Raw genomic sequence first — 23995 nt, 5'->3', positions numbered from 1 at the left:
ACTATATCTTGGACTATTAGCCATTTAATTTATTTATTACTTATTTATTAATTGGATTTATATGCTGCCCCTTTACGAAAATTTTATATCAGAACTTTTTGTAATCATTATAGATTCTTATATATGATCCATTGAGTGTGTGTGACTTTTAATTAGGTGGCTCGCCTAGACAGAACACCCCCAATACTCCCTGGAGTTTCCCCAAGACTGTTATAACTGCTGTAGTATGGGTTACTTCTTGTTTCCTCCTGGGGGGGGGGAGATACAGGAGGGGACAATTAGGCACTTGATCATATAGGTCCTGAATTTAATGCATGTGTGGTGCAGCCAGCTGTATTGGTTCTGCTGTGAAGCACCTAATTTAGAATATAGAGAACATAGAATAATAGAGTTGGAAGGGTTAATAACTTTTGGCAGCATGCCCAGGCTTTCAATTAGCCTGAGCAGCTGCTCTTAGTTTCCATCTCAGCTGCTGCATTTGATGTGGTGTTGACTTTTTAAAAAATGGAAATGGCTGTTTTTAGTTATTATTATTATTATTATTATTATTATTATTATTATTATTATTATTATTATTACTACTACTACTACTACTACTACTACTACTATTATTATTATTTAGAGTTGTATGCCGCCCCTCACTGTAGACTCGGGGCGGCTTACAGCAATGATAAAAACAATATATAGTAACAAATCTAATAGTTAGAATCTAAAATAACAATAATACATTTAAAAAGTCTAAAAAACAAGAAACCCCAATATATAAAAACATACATACAGTCATATCATACACAAAAAACTACATAGGCAGGGGGAGATGTTTCAGTTCCCCCATGCTTGATGGCAGAGGTGGGTTTAAAGGAGTTTACGAAAGGTAAGGAGGGTGGGGAAAGTTCTAATCTCTGGAGGGAGCTGATTCCAGAGGGTCGGAGCTGCCACCGAGAAGGCTCTTCCCCTGGCAAACGACATTGTTTAGTTGATGGGACCCGGAGGAGACCAACTCTGTCTTGTTCTTCCGTGCATGCACAGAAGCAAAGGAATTCAGAAAATAGGTGAAATCTCATACACATGAGCATCCTTGAGCAATATTTTACTTGTGGCGCATGCGCAGAAGCCAAATCTCATGCGGGGCATGTGTTCATATGTCAGGGATGCGCAGCTATGTGCGCATCATGGTTTTTGCTACCACACTGACATGTGGCCCTTTCCAGGTACAGCCCACCACTGGAAATAGCGGAAAGGGGCGGCATACAAATCTAATAAATAATAATAATAATAATAATAATAATAATAATAATAATAACTTGTCTTGGGCTATAGAGATTGAACGAATTGGTGATTTCTTCAAAGTGTTGCAAAATGGTAGATTGCACAGGTGTACCCCCTTCAACGTTGGTTCTTTCTGAATTCTTGAGTGTCATTTCTCCTCGAGCAGAAATCTCTAGATTCATCTGGCAATGTCAAAAATCAATAGCAATTCAAGATGGAAAATGGATTTATGCGGGATGTAATTTCAGTGTTCCAGCCGTTATGGATATTTATAAGGCAGCGGATCGTACTGCATATCATGAGACCTCTTCCCACAATAACAACATATTTTTTGGAGTATAATATGCACCTAAAAGAGGCTGGTAATTTGGGTGCATCTTATACTCTGAATGTAGCTTTTTTCCAGCCCTAACTAGCTGCTAACAATCTTCCCAGCTCTTACCTTGCAGGCTCTTTCATTGTTTCTCTCTGTGAAGAATGTTTTCCAAGCCCTAAGTCTTTGCAGGGTTTTTTCCATTCCTCTAACTTGCTCTGAATGTTTCTTTCCAGCCCTAACCAGGTGCTAATGATGTTCCGAGCTCTTACCTGTTTGCAAGCTCTTTCATTGTTACTCTCTGCAAATAATGTTTTCCAAGCCCTAAGTCTTTGCAGGGGGTTTTTCGTTGCTCTACTTGTTCCAAATGTTTCTTTCCAGGCGCTAATGATGTTCCCAGTTCTTACTGGCTTGCAAGCTCTTTCATTGTTATTCTCTCTGAATAAAGTTTTTTTAAAGCCTCAACCGGGGGATAAAATTATGTGCTGAAACTGACCAGACTAAGGACGCTAGCCAAATGAATACTTAGTAAGCAGATTCTTTTCCCTATTTCCCTCCCCCAAAACTAAGGTATGTCTTATATACTGAAAAATACAGTATTTTTCCATATAAAGTTGGGGGAAAGTTCTGTATAAAGTTTTTCCATATAAGCTGGGGGAAAGATCAGAAGCAACATGAGAAAATATTATTTTACTGAAAGAGTAGTAGATCCTTGGAACAAACTTCCAGCAGACATGGTATGTAAACATGCCTGGGATAAACATAGATCTAAGATAAAATACAGGAAATAGTATAAGGGCAGACTAGATGGACCAGCAGGTCTTTTTCTGCCATCAGTCTTCTATGTTTCTATGTATTTCCCAGATCTGCAGTTTTTCACACAGTTTATTTAATTTTACTTACAGCTTCCCTGTGTACTAAAAGCAATGCAAATCTCAGTCAGCTCCTGTAAAAATAAAGACATTTGGGTTGATCTTCTACTAATATAGTTTTGTTAGTAGATTGGTGGGCACATGGAGGTGATTTATCCAAAGACAGATATGTCCTATAATTTAAGTGGCCCCCAAATAAGTCCTCTTTTCTTAGATGTCCTCAACTCGGTTGTTGGTACTTTGGAATGTCTACTGCCACAAGAGAAATAAACTCCTTAATGATGGCTGTTTTTCTTTCTTTCTGTTTTTCTTTTCAAACATTTGATGTAGTAATTCTGCCAAAAAAAAAAAATTACAGCAACACATGGTTTCCCCTGGCAATGCTGAATAAACCGAGGGAAGTGCTTTCCTAGAATACTTTGTGTAGGGATCTGTCCAACTGCGTAAAATAATAATAACACCATCAAACAACATCTGTCTATCCCAGGCCTTTCAGAAGGACACCATATGTAGAGGGAAATGCCAAATCTAGTCTAAACTCTGGCTGACTGGGAGACTAACAATAACAACAGCAAATAATAGAAGAGAAAGGATGGGAGGAAAATTGACAAAATGTGAATCAACGTGAGATGGCCTTCTCCGAGTCCCGTCAATTAAACAATGTCGTCTGGTGGGACCCAGGGGAAGAGCCTTCTCTGTGGTGGCCACAACCCTCTGGAACCAGCTCCCCCGGAGATTAGGATTGCCCCCACCCTCCTTGCCTTTCGCAAGCTCCTTAAAACCCTTCTCTGCCATCAGGCATGGGGGAATCGAGACATCTCCCCCAGGCCTATATAGTTTTATGTATGGTATGCTTGTGTTGTATTTTCTTTTAAATAATGGGTTTTAAGCTATTTTTTAAATATTAGATTTGTTCATTGTACACTGTTTTTATTATTGTTGTGAGCCGACCCGAGTCTGCGGAGAGGGCAGCATGCAAAACTAATTAATAATAATAATAATAATAATAATAATAATAATAATAATAACAACAACAACAACAACAACAACAACAACAACAATGATGATGCCCATGGCAAAAGCCAAAGAAAAGATGGCACCAATAGTTATAGGTGCCTTGGATGATGGGGTGGTGCAGTGGTTTAATTGCAATACTGCAGGTTACTTTGGCTAATTGCTAGCTGTAGTTCAGCAGTTCAAATCTCACCACCGGCTCAAGGTTGACTCATCCTGCCATCCTTCCGAGGTGGGTAAAATGAGGACCCAGATGGTTAGGGGCAAAAGGCTGACTCTCTAAACTGCTTAGAGAGGGCTGAAAAAGTACTATGAAGCGGTATAGAAGACTAAATGCTATTGCTATGAAAAACATTCCCACTGTCAGGAGTTCGATCCCAACTGCTTCAAGGTTGACTCAGCCTTCTATCCTTCCAAGGTCAGTAAAATAAAGACCCAGATGGTTGGGGGCAAGAGGCTGACTCTGTAAACCGCTTAGAGAGGGCTGTGAAGCACCGTGAAGCGGTATATAAGTGCTCTTACTATCAGACCACAACGCCTGTCTATTCCAGGTCCTTGGGAAGGACTTGATAGAAATGCTAAATCCAGTCTAAACATTTATCTGTCTGTGCAACAGATCACGATCACCATCATTTTATATATTGCACCCAATTCCCCATCTCTGTGTGCAAAGAATGTGACACTATGAGAAGCTTCATTGGATGCTCCTAAGGATACAATGCCCTTCCGTTCAAAGGAACTACACAAATGCTTGTTTTTAGTGATGTGTGTCATGTTGCTCCATCTCATTGGTTCGAGACCTGCAAAAATACCAACGTGGAGTATCTCCCCCGCCCCCGATTTTTTTGTCTTTTTTCATTCTGCGTGGAATGAATTCTCCGAGAGCTCCAGAGAGCCGTTTCAATGTGCCGTCATTATGAAGAAAATAAAATAAAAAATCTAGGGACCAACCCAGGCTGCCTTTCACAATACACAGAATTAAGCCCTTCGCCTTGTATTAATCACACGCTGAGTATCATATTCTGGCAGTAACGAGTACAAGAGGGAGCACTTGTGGCTGTTGTGTGTACCGAACAGTGTGGCAGCTGGTCTGGAAGAGATTGAATTACAAATTTCAGTAAACATCAAACTCATTGCCGAAACTATGTGACATTAACCTCTCTCTCTCTCATTCTCTCCCCCTCCCTCCCTCCTCCATTCTTTCCCCCCTCCCTCCCTCATCCCTTCTTCTCTCTCTTTCTCTCCCTCCTCCATTCTTCACTCTCTCTCTTTCTCTCCCTTCCTTCTTCCCTCCCTCCTCCCCTCTCTCCCTCCTTCTTTCTTCTCTTTTCCTCCTTCCTTCCTCTCTCTTTTTCTTCATCCTCCTTTCTTCTTCCCTCACTCCTCCCTCTTCCTTTCTTCTCTCTCTTCCCCTCCTCCCTCCTTCCCCCTCTTTCCTTCCTTCCTTCTTCTCTCTCCTTCCCTCCCTCTTCCCTTTTTCCATCCCTCCCACCTCTCTCCCTTCCCTTCCCTCTCTCCCTCCTTCCTTCTCACTCTCTTTCACTCCTTCCTTATTCTCTCTCCCTCTTCTTCACTCCCTCTTTCTCTCCCTCCTCCTCCTTCCCTCCTTCCCCCTCTCTCCCTCCTTCCTTCTTCACTCTCTCTCTCTTTCTCTCCATCCTCCTTTCTTCTTCCCCCCCTCTCCCCTCTCCCTCTTCCCTTCTCTCTCTCCATCCTTCCTTCTCCCCCCTCTCTTACTCTCCTTCCTTCTTCTCTTTCTCCCTCTTCGCTTCATCTCTCTCCCTCTCTCTCCCTCCTCCCTTCTCCCCCCTCCCTCCCTTTTCCCCTCCCTCCCTCTCTCTCTCTCTCCTCTTATGTCTCTATGCAATTATGGTTTTCTTCTTGAATTCTGTCACGTGTGCTAAGTCGATATATATATATATATATATATATATATATATATATATATATATATATATGACGGTCTTATATATATATATATACTTTTTTTCTCAAAGCCATACGAAGGGGGGGGGGGAGGCAGGGAGAAAACAGATGAATTCATAAGCGGGGAAATTATAAAGTTAAAAGTTCCCGTGGGTGCCTACAATTTTAAGAGAAGCTTTTAGAATCAGGTTAATCGCACACTTCTCCTCCCTTTCCTCCTCCTTCAATCGAAAATAAAGTCATTTTATGGAATATATCCTTGGCAGAATGTGGCACAGAGGCCACTGTTTATTGACACAAGCATCATTTTTTGGAGTCTTTAGCTGAGCTATGCTCCTTATAAAGAGCTCGAAGGCAGGACAGGGAGTGGTTAACTAATCCCAAAGACAGATTTTACATCTTTTTTTCCCCTCATCCAGGGAAATTCAGGGGATGATTTTAAGCCAACCTCATTCTTTTTCAGTCCAACCAATTCCACCGGATAATTGCTGTGAAAATAGAATAGAGGGAAAATCGCCCTGGAAGGCCACATCAGCTTTGAAAAAAGATTCGACGTCTCTTCTGTGTTGGGACTCTTAATATAGGCAAGTCCTTGATTTATGACCAAAATGGAGCCCAGCGAGACAGTCGTTGAGTGAACTTGTGCCCTGTTTTACAACCGGCCCTGCCACAGTTGTTCAGTGAAGCAACGGCGGTTGTTAAGTTAGCAACACAGTCAGTGAAGCAGTGGAAGTGATGTGCCGGTGCTTGGAGGCTGTTGGGGTCTGGATGGTTGTCAACAGACTGAACTCAACCCTGATAAGACGGAGTGGCTGTGGGTTTTGCCTCCCAAGGACAATTCCATCTGTCCGTCCATTACCCTGGGGCGGGGGGGAATTATTGACCTCCTCAGAGAGGGTCCGCAACTTGGGCGTCCTCCTAGATCCACAGCTCACATTAGAGAAACATCTTTCAGCTGTGGTGAGGGGGGCATTTGCCCAGGTTCGCCTGGTGCACCAGTTGCAGCCCTACCTGGACCAGGGGTCACTGCTCACAGTCACTCATGCCCTCATCACCTTGAGGTTCGACTACTGTAATGCTCTTTACATGGGGCTACCTCTGGAGAGTGTTCGGAAACTTCAGATCGTGCAGAATGCAGCTGCGAGAGCAATCATGGGCTTCCCTAAGTATGCCCATATTACATCAACACTCCGTAGTCTGCATTGGTTGCCGATCAGTTTCCGGTCACAATTCAAAGTGATGGTTATGACCTTTAAAGCCCTTCATGGCATCGGACCAGAATATCTCCGGGACCACCTTCTGCCGCACGAATCCCAGTGACCGGTCAGGTCCCACAGAGTTGGCCTTTTCCGGGTCCCATCAACAAAACAATGTTGTCTGGCAGGCCCCAGGGGAAGAGCCTTCTCTGTGGTGGCCCCGACCCTCTAGAATCAACTCCCCCAAGAGATTAGGACTGCCCTCACCCTTCTTGCCTTTCCCAAACTCCTCAAAACCCACCTCTGCTGTCAGGCATGGGGAAATTGATTCCTGTGGGCCGTTTTCACTTTATGTATGGTTTTTGTCTGAGATGTTTGACTGTTTTTTATATTAAGGGTTTTAAACTGTTTTTTAAATATTCAATTTGTACTGGATTTTTTTCTTATTGTGAGCTGCTCCGAGTCCGCATACAAATCTAATAAATAAATAAATAAATAAATAAATAAATAAATAAATAAATAAATAAATAAATAAATAAATAAATAAACAAACACGGCTGTTAAGTAAATCTTGACGTTACTTGTTAAAAGGTCTCGCAAATAGGGTCATGTGACCCTGGGTCAAAGCAAACATCATAAATATGAGTCGGAGGCCAAGGGTCTGAACTTGACCATGGGGATGCGGCAATGGTCATTCGTGTGAAAAATGGTCTTAATAATAATAACAACAGAGTTGGAAAGGACCTTGTAGGTTTACTCTAAGTTTGTATCTGTTGTGTGCTCGTGTGTTGTGGTTGAAGCTGAAGTATTCATTGACAGGAAGAACGTGGTAGAAGATGATTTTATGGGCTATGCTTAGGTCGTGTTTAAGACGATGTAGTCCTAAGCTTTCTAAACCTAGGATTGTGAGTCTAGTTGCGTAGGGTTTTCTATTGTGAGTGGAGGAGTGGAGGGCTCGTCTTGTAAAGTATCTCTGGACATTTTCTAGAGTGTTTATGTCCCAAATGTGGTGTGGGTTCCAGACGGATGAGCTGTATTCAAGGTTTGGTCTGGCGAAGGTTTTGGATGTTCTGGTTAGTAGTGTGGGATTACTGGAGCAGAAGCTACATAGGATTAGGTTAACAATCCTTGAAGCCTTTTTGACAATGTTGTTGCAGTGGGCTTTGGCACTTAGGTCATTTGATAACTCCAAGTGAGGGTCTGCAAGGTTTATTCAGCTTGTACTTGGTCCAGATGTAAAACTTTGCTTTCCTCCACATTAAATTTCATTTTTTGGATTGTACGTTTGGGTACAGATCTTCTACCAGTGATGGGCTCCTACAGGTATGGTCAGGTATGCAGAACAGGTAGAAAAAAATTGAATTTTTTTCTTTTTTCCCCTTCTGGGCTCTGGGTATGTTTTTCCTATCACAATAAATGAGGTTGCATGTGTATAATTTTAGAAGAGCTGTGGTGCATGTGTGTATATACACTTTATATACAGTAGTAGATAATGCATATTTTTGTGTGCCTGTGTGTAATATGTACAGGGGGTGGACAAAAAATGGAAACACTTGACTTTTTGGCATCATAATGTTTGAACATGTTCATATCAATCAAAACTTGACATATTTTAATGGTTTTTAAAAAATTCTGTTATTTGATATGTTTTTTTAAACTACCTTTTTGTTTTACAGAAATTTAAGGAAATTGGTTATAAAGACCTCTCAGACTTTCAAGGAGGCCAAATTGTTGGTGCTCGAAGGGCAGGCGCTAGGGTAACAGAAAGTGCCCGAATGTTTGGCGTTTCCAGAGGTCATGTCTCAAAAGTAACGACTACTTTTGAAAGAGAATGGAAAACGTCCTCAGCCAAGCACAGTTTTGGTCGAAAGTCGAAGTTGTCGGAGAGAGACCGTCGGACTCTAGAGCGAATTGTTAGAGCGGATTGCAAGACTGCAGCTCCTAAAATCACTGCAGAGCTCAATAGACATGGACAGAACCCAGTTTCCACAAAAACTGTTCAAAGGGAGATTCACAAATCTGGATTCCACGGAAGAGCTGCAAGGTGTTTCCATCTTTCTGTCCACCACCTATATGTACACATGTGGGATATATACATAGAATTACATAGTATATTTTGGATCTTCAGTAATAGTAAATAGACAGGGTAATAGTATCTCTCTGAGGCGAGGCCAGGCACCCTAACCCAAGCCCTTGACGTGAGTGACGTCAAGTTGACCACCTTTAAGCCAATCACATGACCTTTAAGTCACCCCCGGTCACATGATCGTCAAGCTACTCCCACCTGGTCACATAGTCACCAAGCCACTCCCACAAAATAAGCCACACCCACAGTGTGGTAGTAACATTTTTTGCAGCTGTTCACTGTCCTGTATGGATTTTTCCAAGCTGTCTAAAGTCATCCTAGTTGGGTTGCCATTGTGATCCGAAGCTTGCCTCCAACGGCTTAGCATGTCAAGTACGATTACCGAAAATCAAGGAAAGAGCCTTTTTAATTTGAGATGGAGCCTTAATTAATATCTCAGCTAATGTCGTTTGCATACTAAGTGGAGGAAATTTTCCCTCAGTGGTTCATGACAGAATCTTCCAGTAATATGATTTCCAGAACAACAGCAATAGCAACAACAACAACATTCTGATCAAACAGGTTCTGTTGCTAAAATTCTACCAATTTTGGTTCCCCATCTATTTTATTTGTTTATTTACTTATGTATTGGCAAAGCTTGCTCTCGTGGGTGGGGCTTGGAATAGAAAGAAGAGACTATACACACAACATTTCTGAACCAAGATGCCCCATTTTCTGCAGGAGGCCTCTTGATATACTTGTGGATGGTCATTTTCTCCTTCTGAAGGTTTTATTTTTTCCCCTAGGAAGTTGGGTGGCATACAAATCAAACAAATGGATGGATGGATGGATAGATAGATAGATGATAGATAGATAGATAGAAAGGTGGATGGGTGGGTGGGTGGATGGATGGACGGACGGACTGAGACAGACAGACAGACAGACAGATAGAAGATAGATAGAAAAAAGAGAAAATGGGGCATCTTGGTTCAGAATTGCTTTCGAAGACACGATGAGAATCAGTGGCTTTAAATTACAAAGATTTAGGTTGAACATGGGGGTGGGCAGGAATAAAAGAATTGTAACTTCCATTAATGGAATCATTGAAGTGCTTTAAATAGAGACCGGATGAGATGCTGTAGTATCAGATTAAATAGCTGATGTCCAGGAGCGGATTGTCAGTACCGCTGCTACCGGTAATAAGTCTAGCATATTATGTGGTCACGGTGTCTAAATGTCTTGCAGACTTGTCACAGCCTCTCTAGCCCAGATGTTGAGGCTGACACTGCCAAGGTCTCTTCAGCATCGGAAGAGCTCTGGGGACTGGTGGGGGGCTACACAGGGGAAGGGGCTTTGGCTGGGAAAGGGGATACACGACAGCCCCCATTATGTCTGGCTGACCCCAGATGGCCAGGTAGGAGAGCTGCCAATGGCTTCCCAGCTTAGCTCTGGGTGGCAGGTGAGAGAGGGACCAGCTGCAGCCTCTCCCGAAGCCCCCCTGGGTGATCCACACACACACACACACACACACACACACACACACACACACACACACGACAAAGGGAGCTGCACTCCCACAAGACACACCCCAAACGTCTGCTGCTCCCACTCCTGAGACAGCCCATCATCCTGGCCAGCCCAGGTCAAAGGGTGGCCTCCAACCTTCCATGGTTGGCTGGGAAGGTCCCGAGGTCTCTCTCTGGGAAGCCCCCCCCTCTGAGGAAGGTGGGGGGGAGAGGGAGAGAGAGGATGTGCCCCCTGCATTGTTAAGGGAGGTCGGCCTTTATTTGCTCTTCCCCAATCACTGCCCCGTACCCTCCATGCGGGGGCTGCATCTGTCGCAAAAGGACAGAGCACAATTGGCAAGTAACGGACGGACGTTCTTAGCCGCCCCTGTGCTGAGATGGCATCCCTCCAAGGAAGGCCTCTCTCACTGCCCATAAAAAGTGGGGGGCGGGCGGGGGAGGGAGGATTCTTCTGTCCTTTGCATCACTCAATCAATCAGAATAGAGAGGGTGGGGACCTTGGAGGCCTTCTAGTCCAACCCCCTACTCAAGCTGAAGAACCTATACCATTTGAGACAAACCGTTGTCCAATCTCTTCTTAAAAGCCTCCGTGGATGGAGCAACCACGTCCACTGTTTCTTTGGGAGCTTGGGAAATTGAGTTGACCCCTTCTCCTTCATGACAGCCTCTCTCGGGTGTGGGCCCACTGCTATGTCATGTCACCCCAGTCCTTCTTTTTATTAAGCATTGTTCCAAAGGACATTTCCTTAACTTACAGAGTCCTCAGCTTGACGACCAGGATTGGGAACCACTATTTCCAACGCTAAGCAAGGCAGTTGTTAAGTGAGTTACACTCGATTTTACAACCTGCTTCCCCCAGGGTTGTGAAGTGAATCTCTGCAGCGAAGTGGAATTGCACCGTTACTTGCTTCTCTTGTTTAATAGGGGGAAAATGCTTCTTAAAAACCTCAAGAGATTCTGGCTCTTGTTTTGTGACTAATTGGGGATTCAGGGGAAACGGCCCCTTGGACAGGCCTGGGCAGCCTCTGGCTCAAAATAAGGAGTTGTGGTGTTTCAGGAAGACTTTGGATAGCAAGTGGGAAATCTTGTAGCAGGACTTTGATTGGGCCCAAACCCAGCTGGGTGGGAAAAAGAGGAAATTCTGCCCTCACTCTGGGACAGCTTTCACCATAGCTCCTGGTGAAGAATTCCAGTGAGTTGTTATGATTCATAGAGAATTTAGAATAGAATAAGAGCTGGAAAGGACCTTGGAGGTCTTCTAGTCTAGCCCCCGGCTCAAGCAGGAGAACCTATACCATCTCAGACAATTCCTACTATAACTCTGTGTTTTTTTTCCTAGGGGCACTGAAAACACACCAAAGTACATGATAAGCAACCACAAAACTGTGTTTATTATGTAAAAGAAGTAAAGTTTGCCCTTTTGTGGCCTGTGTGTGTGCTGTAACATTTGACAAAGAAGGCCCAAAGTGGCTTATTTTTATTCAAGAGGCTTACCGTATTTCCATTCGTATGTTTCTTTCCTTTGACGAAAGCTCAAAGCAGCCCCAGAAGAGGCTGTCAGGAATAGAAATGTTAGTCCCAGGAGATAAAATTTCATTTCTAATAGGAAACAGAGGGTGGCAAAACAGGGGGTGCTTCCCTCCTGTAGCCACGTTAAGTCCATGATACCCCCCCACCCCTTAGGTACAGCAGAAAAGGTTACTGAATAAATTAGATAAAATAGAGATAAAATAGAAATAAGATAGAGATTAGTAGTATAGAATAGAATAAATATTGGAATGAAGAATAGAACAGAACAGAATAAATATTAAACAGATCCAAGATCCTGATGGCAGGATCACAAATATAATCAAGGAAAACTCGAAAATAGTTTCAAACACTTTGTTTCTTTAACACAATAAGCATCACATCTTCCAACCATAACAGATGTACAAATCATAATAAGACAAAATACATAAAAATATCATTCAAAATTTTAAGGATGACAAAGAGTCACATCATCATAAACATTACAAAAGCAACAATAAAATACCATGGTGAGTTAAATTGTTGACCCGTTTAAAATGACTTTTTTTTTGATAAAAAGGTGAAGCGTAAAAGAAACCACAGTTGTCATTGAAATATTTCTCTCCGAAGAAAGAAAACACAACTTCAATGTTCAAACACTCGAATATTACTACAGGTATATCTTGGTGAACAGATGGCGATATGAAAGGATACATTAAAAATAGGCAACAGAAAATATATCTTGTCTATCATTAGCATTACAACAACTTAACAATAGTAAATTAAGAGTAAAACTCAGCAGTATTTCAAAAAATACATGTCAGGTTATTACCAAGCCTGAATGCCATTTAGAAATATTCCAGGTATAAAAAGATGACAAATGTGTGTGACAAATCAAAATTCTTGAGGTGAGTGATACCTAGTGTGTGTCATGATTAACATTTTTACCAGTCAGAAACGTAACATATATTTTCAACAACAGCCCAGGCTAAAATTATTCGAAGGGGGAAAACTAGAAACTATTTATCTATCACTACTTTTTATCTATCACTGGCCACCCCTAACATTAAAAAGAGCTGTTGAGGCTTTTCCCCCCCCTGGTTCTAAGAACAATTGCCATGGATAAATTTACGCCAAGCAGAAAACTATAAAGTCTATTATAAATCACCGGCACACTTAACATTAAAAGGGCCCATTGTTTTCTGGTTCTAAGAACCAACATCGTGCCTAAATTGACCCAGGCAAGAAATCTACTCGGGATTTCAATGGCCACATCTCGAATGAAAAAGGATGGCACGTATTGACTTTCTATTTCGAGGACCTAACGTCTCACCCTAGCAAAAGTGGAGATATTAATTTATTGAAATGGCAATGGCTCGTATTAAAGTGCGTCACCAGATTTACTTTTGGTTCTACTGTAACATGTGGCTGCTACTAACGTTATTCCTAAGAAGGGGAAGGAGGGCTGGTGAGCCAAAAGGATTCCATTCCAGTTTGAGGCTTAGTGGGGACCCTCAGGGACTGGGAGAGCCTTCTCTCTGGGCGCTCTGGACTCCTCCAGTGTGATTCGCCCTCACCACATGCTCAGGGACTGGAAAGGTCACCCAGTGGAACTCCAGAGAGACATCCAGTGTGAGTCTTACAGAGGATCTACTCAGGAACTGAAAAACCTCCTCCACCAGAAGGCGTGGATGTCTGGTGTGAGTCACAATAGCCTTGGAAACAGTGCAGCCTTCTCCCTGAGAAACACCCCCATCAACTCATCTGCGCTCACGCATCAATGTAGGCAGGAGGACTGGTGAGCCAAAAGGATTCCAGTTTGAGACTCTCTGGGGATCCTCAGGGACTGGGAGAGCCTTCGATCTGGGCGCTCTGGGCCCTTCCAGTGTGATTCACCCACACCGCCCGCTCAGGGACTGGAAGACCTTCTGAATTTGGAGGCGCTGTGGCATTTCCACCATCATGTGTGGGTGCCTGGTGTCAGTCACAATGGCCTCAGAAACTATGCAGCCTTTCCCCAGAGAAATGCCCCCATCAACTCATCTGTGCTCAGGCCTGAAATGTCCAGTTTGAGAGTCACTTAGGGATCCTCAGGGACTGGGAGAGCCTTCACTCTGAGCTCACCAGACTCCTCCAGTGTGATTCACCCTCAACTGCCCACTCAGGGACTGGACGACTTCCTCCACCAGGAGGCATTGTGGCCTTTCCACCCTCATTTTGAGCACAGATGGAATCAGGGGTAGCACATCTCTTTTGACTCACTTGTTTCACAGACTGCACTGCGAACGGTCATCACTGGCCATGTGGAGGGTGACCCAAAAGGATTCCCTTCCAGTTTGAGACTCTTTGGGGATCCTCAGGGACTGGGAGAGCCTTCACTCTGAGCGTTCTGGACCCTTCCAGTGTGATTCACCCTCAACTGCCCACTCAGGGACTGGACGACTTCCTCCACCAGGAGGCACCGTGGCCTTTCCACCATGATGCATGGATGTCTGTTATGAACATGGATGGCCTTGGAAACAGTGCAGCCTTCTCCCTGAGAAGCGCCCCCATCAACTCATCTGTGCTCACGCATCAATGTAGGCAGGAGGACTGGTGAGCCAAAAGGATTCCAGTTTGAGACTCTTTGGGGATCCTCAGGGACTGGGAGAGCCTTCTATCTGGGCGCTCTGGGCCCTTCCAGTGTGATTCACCCTCACCGCCCGCTCAGGGACTGGAAGACCTCCTCCCACCAGGAGGCACCGTGGCCTTTCCACCATCATTTTGAGCACAGATGGAATCAGGAGTAGCGCATCTCCTTCGACTCACAGACTGCACTGCAAACGGTCATCACTGCCCATGCGGGAGGTGATCCAAAAGGATTCCCTTCCAGTTTGAGACTCTCTGGGGATCCTCAGGGACTGGGAGAGCCTCGTCTCTGAGCGCTCTGGACCCTTCCAGTGTGATTCACCCACACCGCCCGCTCAGTGACTGGAAGACCTTCTGAAATTGGAGGCGCTGTGGCATTTCCACCATCATGTGTGGGTGCCTGGTGTCAGTCACAATGGCCTCAGAAACTATGCAGCCTTTCCCCAGAGAAATGCCCCCATCAACTCATCTGTGCTCAGGCCTGAAATGTCCAGTTTGAGAGTCACTTAGGGATCCTCAGGGACTGGGAGAGCCTTCACTCTGAGCTCACCAGACTCCTCCAGTGTGATTCACCCTCAACTGGCCACTCAGGGACTGGACGACTTCCTCCACCAGGAGGCATTGTGGCCTTTCCACCCTCATTTTGAGCACAGACGGAATCAGGGGTAGCACATCTCTTTTGACTCACTTGTTTCACAGACTGCACTGCGAACGGTCATCACTGGCCATGTGGAGGGTGACCCAAAAGGATTCCCTTCCAGTTTGAGACTCTCTGGGGATCCTCAGGGACTGGGAGAGCCTTCACTCTGAGCGTTCTGGACCCTTCCAGTGTGATTCACCCTCAACTGCCCACTCAGGGACTGGACGACTTCCTCCACCAGGAGGCGCTGCGGCCTTTCCACCCTCATTTTGAGCACAGATGGAATCAGGGGTAACGCATCTCTTTTGACTCACTTGTTTCACAGACTGCACTGCTAATGGTCATCCCTGGCCATGTGGGAGGTGACCCAAAAGGATTCCCTTCCAGTTTGGGAGTCATTTAAGGACGCTCAGGGACTGGGAGAGCCTTCTCTTTGAGTGCTCTGACTCCTCCAGTGTGACTCGCCCTCGGTGCCCGCTCAGGGACTGGAAGGTTCACCCAGTGGAGCTCCAGAGAGACTTCCAGTGTGAGTCTCACAGAGGGTGGTGGGCTCAGGGACTGGAAAAACCTATACCAATGGGTCAGCCCTATCATTTCCATTCTGTGTTGGTATGAAATGCTTTTGGGACACTATCAAATTTTAACATCCACAGCTATGGCTAACATTACACCATAACAGAGTACTAATTTAATTTATAATTTAATTTATAATTTAATTGGATTAATGCTATTGCAATTTACTGTTTTTTATGTGCTGTAAGCTGCCCCGAGTCTTCAGAGAAGGGCGGCATAGAAATCTAATAAATAAATAAACAATTACTAGTTAAATAACCACTGCCCACATCTAGCATTAAAAGGGGACAGAGGCATTCTTCCTAGTTTTAAGGACCATTGCCAGGTCTAAAAGTAAGGAGGTAAGAAAAATATGAAATCTTATATTAATCATGAAACACACACATTTAAAAAGGGTAACTGACCTTTGATTTCTGCTTTTAAAAAAACACCACAATGGGTAAAACTACGCAGGCAAGAAAACTAGAAACCCTACTATCGATCAACAGCCACAGCATTAAAATCTTATGATATTAAATATTGAAATGTACATGATGTCTGGTATGATGTGTGTGTGGAAGGGACTTACAGTTTCAGAAATTCTTATACAGTTCACCTTCTATTTACTTGAAGTATCATTCTTGGGTTCCATTCCTTCTTCCATTTTCACTCTCAGCATTGCAGGCTGACGAATGAATCTTCTGTCTTCTAAGTTGCTGTACTGTGTCCCTTGGACATTAAAAAAACCCCAACCCAACATTACTTCAATTGCCATACTAAGAATGCACAAACCACTGTGATTAGACAAACCACTGTGTTATCCTTACTTACCGAGGAAGAAGGGACCATCAAGAAGTGAAAGACTATCCACCTCCCTCCATTATCCCAAAACTTTGAAGACGACAAGTCACAACCAAACTTACAGTGTAGAAGGCCACATCACAGCCAAAAGCTAGCAGGGTTTGAGCTGCTGACATTTTCTTGATCTCTTCTTTCTTCTTCTTTCACTTTCCTTTCTTCCTGAGTCATGCCAGGGTTTCCTTTCTAGTTCTAAGAACCACAGCCAGGGCTAAATTATGCCAGGCAGAAATCTATAAAATCTGTAATCAATCAAGGTCCACTGAGAATTAAGAAGGGCCATTGAAGTTACCTTTTCCTATTATATTTTCCTTTCTGGTTATAAGAACCACAGCCAGGGCTAAATTATGCCAGGCAAAATAAGTATAAAAAATCTATTATCAATTACTGGCCACACATAGCATTTAAAAGGGCCAGTGAAGTTTTCTTTCTGGTTCTAAGAACCATCACCATGGCCGAATTATGCCAGGCAGAAATCTATACAATCTATAATCAATCAACAACCACACTTAGCATTAAGAAGGGCCATTGAAGTTTTCTTTCTGGTTCTAAGAACCCATGCCAGGGCTAAATTATGCCAGGCAGAAATCCATCAAATCTGTAATCAACCAATGGCCACACCTAGCATTAACATAGACCATTGAGTTTATCATGCTGCAGGAAGGGAAATGAATCTTCTTTCTTCTACGATGCTGCCATATGTGCCTTTGAGATAAAACAAAAACATTATTTCAACTGCTGCCCTAACAAACCACAATCCACTGGGATTCCTATTACCTCAACCCTAATCCTAACCCTTACTTACCTAGGGAGAACAGACTATCAAGTAGTGAAAGACCATCCACCTCCCTCCATTATCCCAAAATCTTGGAGAAGACAAGTCACAACCGAAGTTACCTCGCTAAGTCGAAGCCCACATCACATCCAAAGGCTAACAGGGCTTGAGCTGCAGACATCTTCTTCATCACTTCTTTCTTCTTTCTTCTTCTTTCACTTTCATTTCTTCCTGAATCATGCCAGGGTTTCCTTTCTGGTTCTAAGAACCACCGCCAGGGCTAAATTATGCCAGGCAGAAATCTATAAAATCTGTAATCAATCAACAGCCACTTAGAATTAAGAAGGGCCATTGAAGTTACCTTTTCCTGTAACTTTTTCCTTTCTGGTTATAAGAACCACAGCCAGGGCTAAATTATGCCAGGCAGAAATCTATAAAATCTGTAATCAATCACTGGCCACTGAGAATTAAGAAGGGCCATTGAAGTTACCTTTTCCTGTAACTTTTTCCTTTCTGGTTATAAGAACCACAGCCAGGGCTAAATTATGCCAGGCAAAATAGGTTTAAAATCTATTATCAATTACTGGCCACACATAGCATTAAAAAGGGCCACTGAAGTTTTCTTTCTGGTTCTAAGAACCATCACCATGGCCGAATTATGCCAGGCAGAAATCTATCAAATCTGTAATCAATCAATGGCCACACCTAGCATTAATATAGACCATTGAGTTTATCATGCTGCAGGAAGGGAAATGAATCTTCTTTTCTTCTACGATGCTGCCATATGTGCCTTTGAGATAAAACAACAAAAACATTATTTCAATTCCTGTCCACTGTAGTAGTAGTAGTAGTAGTAGTAGTAATAATAATAATAATAATCATAATAATAACAACCCATTGTGATTATTATTACCTCAAACCTAAACCTAACCCTTATCTGCCTAGGAAGAACAGACTATCAAGTAGTGAAAGACCATCCACCTCCCTCCATTATCCCAAAATCTTGGAGAAGACAAGTCACAACCGAAGTTACCTCGCTAAGTCGAAGCCCACATCACATCCAAAGGCTAACAGGGCTTGAGCTGCAGACATCTTCTTCATCACTTCTTTCTTCTTCTTTCACTTTCATTTCTTCCTGAGTCATGCCAGGGTTTCCTTTCTGGTTCTAAGAACCACCGCCAGGGCTAAATTATGCCAGGCAGAAATCTATAAAATCTGTAATCAATCAACGGCCACTGAGAATTAAGAAGGGCCATTGAAGTTACCTTTTCCTGTAACTTTTTCCTTTCTGGTTCTAAGAACCACCGCCAGGGCTAAATTATGCCAGGCAAAAATCTATCAAATCGGTAATCAGCCAATGGCCACACCTAGCATTAACATAGACCATTGAGTTTATCATGCTGCAGGAAGGGAAATGAATCTTCTTTCTTCTACGATGCTGCCATATGTCCCTTTGAGATAAAACAACAAATCATTATTTCAATTCCTGTCCACTGTAATAATAATAATAATAATAATAATAATAATAATAATAATAATAATAATAATAATAATAATAATAATAAAAAATTGTGATTATTATTACCTCAAACCTAAACTTAACCCTTACTTACCTAGGAAGAACAGACTGTGATGTAGTGAAAGACAATCCACCTCCCTCCATTATCCCAAAATCTTGGAGAAGACAAGTCACAACCGAACTTACCTCGCTAAGTCGAAGGCCACATCAAAGCCAAAGGCTAAATGGGTTTGAGCTGCAGACATCTTCTTCATCACTTCTTTCTTCTTTCTTCCTCTATCACTTTCCTTTCTTCCTGAGTCATGCCAGGGTTTCCTTTCTGGTTCTAAGAACCCTTGCCAGGGCTAAATTATGCCAGGCAGAAATCTATAAAATCTGTAATCAATCAACGGCCACTTAGAATTAAGAAGGGCCATTGAAGTTACCTTTTCCTGTAACTTTTTCCTTTCTGGTTATAAGAACCACAGCCAGGGCTAAATTATGCCAGGCAAAAATCTATAAAATCTGTAATCAATCAACAGCCACTTAGAATTAAGAAGGGCCATTGAAGTTACCTTTTCCTGTAACTTTTTCCTTTCCGGTTCTAAGAACCACTGCCAAGGCTAAATTATGCCAGGCAAAATAAGTACAAAATCTGTTATCAATTACTGGCCACACATAACATTAAAAAAGGCCACTGAAGTTTTCATTCTGGTTCTAAGAACCATCACCATGGCTGAATTATGCCAGGCAGAAATCTATACCATCAATAATCAATCAACAGCCACACTAAGCATTAAGAAGGGCCTTTGACGTTTTCTTTCTGGTTCTAAGAACCCTTGCCAGGGCTAAATTATACCAGGCAAAAATCTATCAAATCTGTAATCAACCAATGGCCACACCTAGTATTAACATAGACCATTGAGTTTATCATGCTGTAGGAAGGGAAATGAATCTTCTTTCTTCTACGATGCTGCCGTATGTGCCTTTGAGATAAAACAACAAAAACTTTATTTCAATTCCTGTCCACTGTAATAATATTAATCCATTGTGATTTGCTATTACCTCAACCCTAATCCTAACCCTTACTTACCTAGGAAGAACAGACTATCAAGTAGTGAAAGACCATCCACCTCCCTCCATTATCCCAAAATCTTGGAGAAGACAAGTCACAACCGAAGTTACCTCGCTAAGTCGAAGGCCACATCACAGCCAAAGGCTAACAGTGCTTGAGCTGCAGACATCTTCTTCATCACTTCTTTCTTCTTTCACTTTCACTTTCCTTTCTTCCTGAGTCATGCCAGGGTTTCCTTTCTGGTTCTAAAAACCCTTGCCAGGGCTAAATATCTTGTCTATCATTAGCATTACAACAACTTAACAATAGTAAATTAAGAGTAAAACTCAGCAGTATTTCAAAAAATACATGTCAGGTTATTACCAAGCCTGAATGCCATTTAGAAATATTCCAGGTATAAAAAGATGACAAATGTGTGTGACAAATCAAAATTCTTGAGGTGAGTGATACCTAGTGTGTGTCATGATTAACATTTTTACCAGTCAGAAACGTAACATATATTTTCAACAACAGCCCAGGCTAAAATTATTCGAAGGGGGAAAACTAGAAACTATTTATCTATCACTACTTTTTATCTATCACTGGCCACCCCTAACATTAAAAAGAGCTGTTGAGGCTTTTTTTCCCCCTGGTTCTAAGAACAATTGCCATGGATAAATTTACGCCAAGCAGAAAACTATAAAGTCTATTATAAATCACCGGCACACTTAACATTAAAAGGGCCCATTGTTTTCTGGTTCTAAGAACCAACATCGTGCCTAAATTGACCCAGGCAAGAAATCTACTCGGGATTTCAATGGCCACATCTCGAATGAAAAAGGATGGCACGTATTGACTTTCTATTTCGAGGACCTAACGTCTCACCCTAGCAAAAGTGGAGATATTAATTTATTGAAATGGCAATGGCTCGTATTAAAGTGCGTCACCAGATTTACTTTTGGTTCTACTGTAACATCTGGCTGCTACTAACGTTATTCCTAAGGAGGGGAAGGAGGGCTGGTGAGCCAAAAGGATTCCATTCCAGTTTGAGGCTTAGTGGGGACCCTCAGGGACTGGGAGAGCCTTCTCTCTGGGCGCTCTGGACTCCTCCAGTGTGATTCGCCCTCACCACATGCTCAGGGACTGGAAAGGTCACCCAGTGGAACTCCAGAGAGACATCCAGTGTGAGTCTTACAGAGGATCTACTCAGGAACTGAAAAACCTCCTCCACCAGAAGGCGTGGATGTCTGGTGTGAGTCACAATAGCCTTGGAAACAGTGCAGCCTTCTCCCTGAGAAACACCCCCATCAACTCATCTGCGCTCACGCATCAATGTAGGCAGGAGGACTGGTGAGCCAAAAGGATTCCAGTTTGAGACTCTCTGGGGATCCTCAGGGACTGGGAGAGCCTTCGATCTGGGCGCTCTGGGCCCTTCCAGTGTGATTCACCCACACCGCCCGCTCAGGGACTGGAAGACCTTCTGAAATTGGAGGCGCTGTGGCATTTCCACCATCATGTGTGGGTGCCTGGTGTCAGTCACAATGGCCTCAGAAACTATGCAGCCTTTCCCCAGAGAAATGCCCCCATCAACTCATCTGTGCTCAGGCCTGAAATGTCCAGTTTGAGAGTCACTTAGGGATCCTCAGGGACTGGGAGAGCCTTCACTCTGAGCTCACCAGACTCCTCCAGTGTGATTCACCCTCAACTGCCCACTCAGGGACTGGACGACTTCCTCCACCAGGAGGCATTGTGGCCTTTCCACCCTCATTTTGAGCACAGATGGAATCAGGGGTAGCACATCTCTTTTGACTCACTTGTTTCACAGACTGCACTGCGAACGGTCATCACTGGCCATGTGGAGGGTGACCCAAAAGGATTCCCTTCCAGTTTGAGACTCTTTGGGGATCCTCAGGGACTGGGAGAGCCTTCACTCTGAGCGTTCTGGACCCTTCCAGTGTGATTCACCCTCAACTGCCCACTCAGGGACTGGACGACTTCCTCCACCAGGAGGCACCGTGGCCTTTCCACCATGATGCATGGATGTCTGTTATGAACATGGATGGCCTTGGAAACAGTGCAGCCTTCTCCCTGAGAAGCGCCCCCATCAACTCATCTGTGCTCACGCATCAATGTAGGCAGGAGGACTGGTGAGCCAAAAGGATTCCAGTTTGAGACTCTTTGGGGATCCTCAGGGACTGGGAGAGCCTTTGATCTGGGCGCTCTGGGCCCTTCCAGTGTGATTCACCCTCACCGCCCGCTCAGGGACTGGAAGACCTCCTCCCACCAGGAGGCACCGTGGCCTTTCCACCATCATTTTGAGCACAAATGGAATCAGGAGTAGCGCATCTCCTTCGACTCACAGACTGCACTGCAAACGGTCATCACTGCCCATGCGGGAGGTGATCCAAAAGGATTCCCTTCCAGTTTGAGACTCTCTGGGGATCCTCAGGGACTGGGAGAGCCTCGTCTCTGAGCGCTCTGGACCCTTCCAGTGTGATTCACCCACACCGCCCGCTCAGGGACTGGAAGACCTTCTGAAATTGGAGGCGCTGTGGCATTTCCACCATCATGTGTGGGTGCCTGGTGTCAGTCACAATGGCCTCAGAAACTATGCAGCCTTTCCCCAGAGAAATGCCCCCATCAACTCATCTGTGCTCAGGCCTGAAATGTCCAGTTTGAGAGTCACTTAGGGATCCTCAGGGACTGGGAGAGCCTTCACTCTGAGCTCACCAGACTCCTCCAGTGTGATTCACCCTCAACTGGCCACTCAGGGACTGGACGACTTCCTCCACCAGGAGGCATTGTGGCCTTTCCACCCTCATTTTGAGCACAGATGGAATCAGGGGTAGCACATCTCTTTTGACTCACTTGTTTCACAGACTGCACTGCGAACGGTCATCACTGGCCATGTGGAGGGTGACCCAAAAGGATTCCCTTCCAGTTTGAGACTCTCTGGGGATCCTCAGGGACTGGGAGAGCCTTCACTCTGAGCGTTCTGGACCCTTCCAGTGTGATTCACCCTCAACTGCCCACTCAGGGACTGGACGACTTCCTCCACCAGGAGGCGCTGCGGCCTTTCCACCCTCATTTTGAGCACAGATGGAATCAGGGGTAGCGCATCTCTTTTGACTCACTTGTTTCACAGACTGCACTGCTAATGGTCATCCCTGGCCATGTGGGAGGTGACCCAAAAGGATTCCCTTCCAGTTTGAGACTCTCTGGGGATCCTCAGGGACTGGGAGAGCCTTCACTCTGAGCGTTCTGGACCCTTCCAGTGTGATTCACCCTCAACTGCCCACTCAGGGACTGGACGACTTCCTCCACCAGGAGGCACCGTGGCCTTTCCACCATGATGCATGGATGTCTGTTATGAACATGGATGGCCTTGGAAACAGTGCAGCCTTCTCCCTGAGAAGCGCCCCCATCAACTCATCTGTGCTCACGCATCAATGTAGGCAGGAGGACTGGTGAGCCAAAAGGATTCCAGTTTGAGACTCTTTGGGGATCCTCAGGGACTGGGAGAGCCTTCTATCTGGGCGCTCTGGGCCCTTCCAGTGTGATTCACCCTCACCGCCCGCTCAGGGACTGGAAGACCTCCTCCCACCAGGAGGCACCGTGGCCTTTCCACCATCATTTTGAGCACAAATGGAATCAGGAGTAGCGCATCTCCTTCGACTCACAGACTGCACTGCAAACGGTCATCACTGCCCATGCGGGAGGTGATCCAAAAGGATTCCCTTCCAGTTTGAGACTCTCTGGGGATCCTCAGGGACTGGGAGAGCCTCGTCTCTAAGCGCTCTGGACCCTTCCAGTGTGATTCACCCACACCGCCCGCTCAGGGACTGGAAGACCTTCTGAAATTGGAGGCGCTGTGGCATTTCCACCATCATGTGTGGGTGCCTGGTGTCAGTCACAATGGCCTCAGAAACTATGCAGCCTTTCCCCAGAGAAATGCCCCCATCAACTCATCTGTGCTCAGGCCTGAAATGTCCAGTTTGAGAGTCACTTAGGGATCCTCAGGGACTGGGAGAGCCTTCACTCTGAGCTCACCAGACTCCTCCAGTGTGATTCACCCTCAACTGGCCACTCAGGGACTGGACGACTTCCTCCACCAGGAGGCATTGTGGCCTTTCCACCCTCATTTTGAGCACAGATGGAATCAGGGGTAGCACATCTCTTTTGACTCACTTGTTTCACAGACTGCACTGCGAACGGTCATCACTGGCCATGTGGAGGGTGACCCAAAAGGATTCCCTTCCAGTTTGAGACTCTCTGGGGATCCTCAGGGACTGGGAGAGCCTTC

General features: G+C 44.5%; 1 long non-coding RNA gene across 1 annotated transcript; it reads right to left on the bottom strand.

Moving 5' to 3' along the window:
* Nucleotides 1-18247: 18247 nt before the first annotated feature.
* LOC139167000 (uncharacterized) lies at nt 18248-22386 on the bottom strand. Its single transcript, XR_011559068.1, has 3 exons — nt 19824-22386; nt 18846-19624; nt 18248-18591 (listed from the first exon to the last, which is right to left on the bottom strand). It is a non-coding gene; the product is annotated as an uncharacterized lncRNA (long non-coding RNA).
* Nucleotides 22387-23995: the final 1609 nt, after the last annotated feature.

This window comes from Erythrolamprus reginae, chromosome 4 (assembly GCF_031021105.1).
Source record: "Erythrolamprus reginae isolate rEryReg1 chromosome 4, rEryReg1.hap1, whole genome shotgun sequence".
Classification (NCBI taxonomy): Eukaryota; Metazoa; Chordata; class Lepidosauria; order Squamata; family Dipsadidae; genus Erythrolamprus; species Erythrolamprus reginae.
Note: the sequence above shows the minus strand (reverse complement) of the source record. Positions and strands in the feature narration are given on the sequence as shown.